Consider the following 6,000-nt stretch of genomic DNA (forward strand, 5'->3'; position numbering starts at 1 on the left):
TGGTTGCTGCTGCTACCTCAGCTAATTGAAACCGTTGCCGCAGATGCGTCTTCTGCGAAAGTAACTGGAAATGTATATACATATGTACATGGGTAGATAGGTAGGCAGATAGGCGTGGTTCATGGTTTCATATGTGAAATGTTTGTATGCCAATTCAACAAATCAAATGCAGAGCCAAATACATTTGCAACCAAAAGCTTGATGAATTGAACCAGAAACTACTACGATTAAGAGGCAGACAAAGTAAGATTGACCCAAAATAACACTGCATTTTGACCTCTACTCAAATGCAGTTGTAGTCATCCTCCCCCCACACAAAAGAAGTGGGGATGGACACGGATAGAGCAGTTCACTTCCTTCCTAATAGTGCGTGAAATTTCGAAAGCTAACCAAAATGGAAATGCAACCTAATCAAACTAGATATTCAGCGGGAGCGCTGGCTAATCGAGGCCAAAATTAGTGTGCAGATGGAAAACTTCCGCAAAATTGTGCTCAAATTTGCCTGCTTCAAAGCTGACCTCAGCAGGTCAGCATGGGCATTAACTGGAAAATCGAAAAAATTACATTTTCCATCGATCATTTACATAAACGAATAGATTGTCGGTCAATGGGTTTGAAATTATGCGATTTGAAATCTTCATCGAAAATGAGTTGCAGCTTTAGCCAAAAACAGGAAGCACATCTTTACGAGTATCTAACATACAATTATTTTAAATGTGAACTATTTCTTCTAATATAGAAATCTATTTTGGAACTTGTAATAATTTCATGAATAAAATCATAGACGGTTCTAGGTTCTGACCACTTTAAAGGTTCACTAGTTAGGGTAGAAGGGAATCCAAATAAAGGTGGGTGTTCAGACCCCCCGATCCGCCCCTGTATTCGTCCATCATTAAAACTAACAGCCATTATGACTTTTCAATCTTCGGAATTGCGAATTGATATTCTCGCCGCCTAAGAAGTATAATGAAATGATTTTTATTTAGTAATTTGTTAGTTATAGTTGTAGATACTGCAAAACGAATTATTTATTTGGCCCCAAAAGTCGATTGTGGGCCAATTTAAGTTCGGGATTCTTTCAAGAACGCTAAATTTATCTCAAAGTACATTTCCCCTTGAACAATAAGAGAGAGTCAATAAAATCGGATAAAGAAAGAGTTAGAAAGTTTTTATCGCCTATCATTAATCCACATATTATCCATTATCCACATATTTATATTATTATCTGTAATACTAAAAATTCTATCAGGAGAAACAGCCAAAAAGCTAAGATGACCATTTTATGGTTCATAAACTATTCAGTCTAAAAAACTAAGAAATTTTAAGTTACTTCAGAACTAAAGTCATAAAATTGGAAAACGTTATAAACTTGAGATGCCCACTAAACCAATCTTTGGCTGGGTTAAAGTTCATATGCTTATAATCTATATTTATATTTTTAACTAGCTGAACCCTACCACGTTTCGCTGTGGCATATTGCGGGATTTACGTAGAACTGCTCAACCATTCGGGAGTGAGTTGATATTGGCGCCAGGAGATTTCAGTTGCAGAACGACGAATCAGTTGAGGTATTCTCACAGCAGTTACTGGACATTGGGAACGGGAAGCTGCCAGCCGATGAGACGTTATTTGGAAGCAGGAAGTATATTTTCTAATGTTTGATAGGACATGCTTCGATTCAGTAGTGGATCCAGAAAGTAGAGTTCGCAGTGCCTCTGGTGGTCCTTCAAGTTGGGGTAATTTGATTTTGCCGCCAGCACAACACATTCCTTTCGTTTCATTATTATACAGACAACCTGCTCACCTTTGCCTTTGAAATAATCTTCCTTTGTAAGATTGACCACGAGCCGGCTAAGTTGGGTTTCAAATTTCAATAGGTCGTAATCTAAGCAGATTTTTTTATATGTGTATATATTTGTTCTTGGTATTTAAGACGTCTCCTGAATATGATTTACTTTCTAAGAATGTCCTATTCGTTAACATACTCACTTGTACATCTTACATTCATTATATAAAGAAAACTTGTCTACCACAGGATGGAAAAACTCAGCTCTTTATTGGTAAGTACATATTAGACAGTGAACTATTGGTTAACTGTTTACTTTAAAATTCAAAACGATAAGAAAAGTTAAATGAACGTTCAAATGTGTGATTTCATTTACGATATAATTATAGTCTAGGGGGGTTTACATGAAAATACGCCTTAATGGAGATTACAAGATGTAAAATGACAATCGACGTTTGGCTCTGCTCGACTTTGGCGTCCGTCTATGACGCTTCGACTTTTCGCGCCCGGCTTTGGCATTTTTAGTGTACGACTTTGACACTCGACTTTTAGCACCCGTCTATGGTACTCGACTTGACCTTGCATCCGAAACCAACTCTCGTCGTCATCCCTCTTTGATCGTATTTTTTCACACGCTCACGTTCTCTCTTTGATCGTAGTCTCGTCTCTCGTCTTCGTGTACAGTGGGATTGATGCACATCGCAAATGCACATCGCAAATGCACATCCCACATAAATAGTTTCGAACATAGCCAGAAGTTCCGTTTTTTGCACTTTTATGTTACGATATCTCTAAGCCCGTGCCAATCCCAAATCGTTGTTGGTTAAGGTATTCTGATTCAGCAAAGCAGAAGTTATTTCTGGGGCTGGGTTTTTAAACTACCGAAAATTTAACGAAACACCAAAGAAAAGTAAATTGAATAATTATAATTATTTTACCTTTTAACGAATAATAGCAAAAAAAAAAAAAAAACAAATTGTGTACAATTAAGGAATCGAAAACGTTTTGCGATAGACAAAAGTAAGTAAAATATACATATATAAATAAAAATAAGGTGCCAAATTGTCCTTAACCGCAAATATTGAAACAAAAAGCGACAAAATTCGGGTATACACACACCCAACCCACCCAAAGGTCAACCTCTCGCAAAAGGGATCCAGTTCAAGGAAGTACACATTCAAACATCCGAATGCCATCCCTTTCTGGTTACAACAATGGCAACTTTTAGAAGGTGCTTTAAGAAGGATTCAAGCCACAAACAAATATCCCTACCATGCCCCGCACGAAAAGGAATGTCAACGATTTAAAGAAAAACGTTTTAACAACCGCAACAACAAAGAGCAACCAAAAAATACCCAAGTGACCCAGACACAATGAAAATGGTCAAGGCAAGTTCCTCTTAGTCCGGAAGTTGTGTGGAGGCGGTAAAAGGTAATGGGTAAAAGGTAGGAGGGATGGAAGTAAGAAGAAGAAGGCTTCCACTTAAATGTTTTTTCCAAATGATCGGTTAATCGATGACTGTATCTTTGGTGATATCGGCATATACCTGTAAAATTTAAACTTTCTTGGTTTTTTCGTAAACATTAATTATCAAATGCCAAGATTTTAATTTCATCTCACATTTATAATTATAAATGAATTAAGAAGTTTAGAAGAAAACAGGTACTTAATCAAAATAACTTTTTCTTACAGTGCGCGTCATCAGATTAGCGCCCCCCACATGCAATTTTAAGTTATCTCGTTTAACTTGGCAATCACAGTCAATAAATTTTTTTTTCTATCTGAAGTCAATTATTTTGTTTAGTTTACCGTTTAAAATGGGAAAAAATCAAAAAATATAAAAGATTGAAACTTACCCGGAATAAGGCACAGGAAAACTATATCCAAAGTTTATGTGTATGAGGAATGTTCCGAGATGAAACTGTCTCCTTTTTTAAAATAATAATTTTCAAAGTTTAAGGCTTTGATCAGTATTCCTGTCAATTCTACTGAATTTGTTTCACACTCAGGTGCGCCTTGGCGATTTATTTCGTAGTTTTTTCCGGCTAAAAAAAGCTGTTTAATTTTGAGATGGTGTTGCCAAATGCAGAATTTTGGATACTCGCATACGCGGGCTTTTTGAATCTTTTGTTCGCACTATTCTCAACAAACGAAAATATTGTTGAGCTTACAATATTTCTTGACTTTATAGAACAAATATAGTTTAGAATACAATATTCCTCGACTTTAGAGTTTAGATTAAAATATTTGGCTACCAGGGCGGTCAAACAGCGCGCCAAATAAAAAATAGCGTTTGACAACACTGAAATCTAGCTTTTCCCGATTTTTCCACTTTTCAACACTGAAATCTCGAGTAGCTGTTGTAAATATTTACCAAAAATGATACTTTAAAAAGCCAGTTTGATCTTCAAAAATACTAATATTCCTGCCATCAGCTATATTACAATTTGTCCTGGTAGTTGAAAAATGCCATATCTGACCGGAAAAAGGCTAGGATGGCAGCAATGATTCGAGTTTGACGTGGTTTCGCTTTTGAAGAGTGCCATGACCAGTGTTGGCAGAAATTTAGAGTCACCATAAACTAGATTAAAGGAAAAAATAAGCTAGAGTTAGCTAAATATTTAAAAAAAGCTTAAAAATAAGCTAACTATAAAAACACTTGGTGTATAACATTTAATATAAATTTTATTTTATTGATATATATCAAATTATATTAATGAAATTATGTCATCAATTTTATTATTTGATTCTTCATATTTGTCAGAGCAGAAGGGTAGTTTTGAAAAAAATTTACTATATTGATAGGCGATGAAAACTATCTAATTTTTATCCGATTTGAATCAAAAATATGTCATTTGATAGGAAATTCAATTCACTTTCTTTCGTAGTTCAAGGAAAAAAGTACTTTAGTATGAATTAGTGTCGTAAAATGGACTCGCCCAAAGGACCAAAAATTTTCATACAATATACAGATTTTCAAGTGGCTCCAAATCGAAAGTTGGGGCTAAATCCAAAATTTGTGGTATGCAGTTTATCTTAGTTTTGCTAGATCTACAACTTCTACGAAGATTTCAAACGTCTATCTTTAATATTTAAGATTTTGGAAAAAACGTCTTAAATAAATGCCCCCCAAAAAACGGACTTCTCTTTGTTTAAATGTACCTGTGAATTAAACGGATTAAACTATGAAGACTACGGTCCATTATTTGAATACAATAACCAGCAATTTAAAGAAAAAATTCGAATAAGTTATTTAGGAGCCGAGAAAATCAGAACTAAAAAAAAAAAAAAAAAAACGTCTTAAATTCGTGTCCGCCACTGTAAGTACTTTACAGGTACTTTATTATTAACACAACATTCGCCATGACAGCGTAATCCATATCTGTAAAATTAAGAGGAATATATTAAGTATACACTAAATAGCCAATCATTTAAAAAACAAACCTTATATGTAAAATTGCGCTCAAACCTTTAACATTTAATTCATTTTGCAATTTACTTTTAACGATGTTAACTTGGCTAAATACGCATTCAACAGCAGCATTTGACCAAGGAAGCGATAGAATGTGTATAGCAAATAATGCTAGCTGCCGAAAAGTGTTGTTTCTGCCAGCATCCTTATAATTAAGGACCTCGGCCCAAAACTGGGAAGTATTTTCCTTTTCCCCCCAATTTGTGAAATGAATTTTTGCAAATTGAGCAACAATTTCTTCAATATTTAATACGCAATATGCCCATAAACTTAGACACAAAATACCAAAAGTCACAGAGAAATATTATTTTAGTTTGATTTGCCCCTTTAAATGATTATAAAAATACTTTATAATCTCAAAAAAAAAATCTTTATGTAGAAATTTTTGTAAAACCAAAATTACCTTTTTGAATTTTGAAATAAGCTAGATTTCAAGCTAAAAGCATTTTAACCACTTTCCAAGCTATTTCATTTTGAAATAATCCAATCTAGCTTAAAATAAGCCAAAATGGCAACACTGGTTGGCACCATTCGGTTGAAGTTGGCATCAATTGTTCGAGTTCGACTCTTTTGTTCGATGTGGTTCGATGCGATTTTGTCTTTCATTGTTTTTGTTTGTCTTTGTTTTTTTTGTGTTTTCAAATTTACGGCGAAGAGATCGGAAAGTTACGGCGAAGGCGAATTCGGTTGTTGTTCCATTTGAGGAGCGAATTTGCGGCGATTTTTTTTACTGTTGTTTTTG

The sequence above is a fragment of the Drosophila tropicalis genome, unplaced genomic scaffold (assembly GCF_018151085.1).
Source record: "Drosophila tropicalis isolate 14030-0801.00 unplaced genomic scaffold, ASM1815108v1 contig_593, whole genome shotgun sequence".
Lineage (NCBI taxonomy): Eukaryota > Metazoa > Arthropoda > Insecta > Diptera > Drosophilidae > Drosophila > Drosophila tropicalis.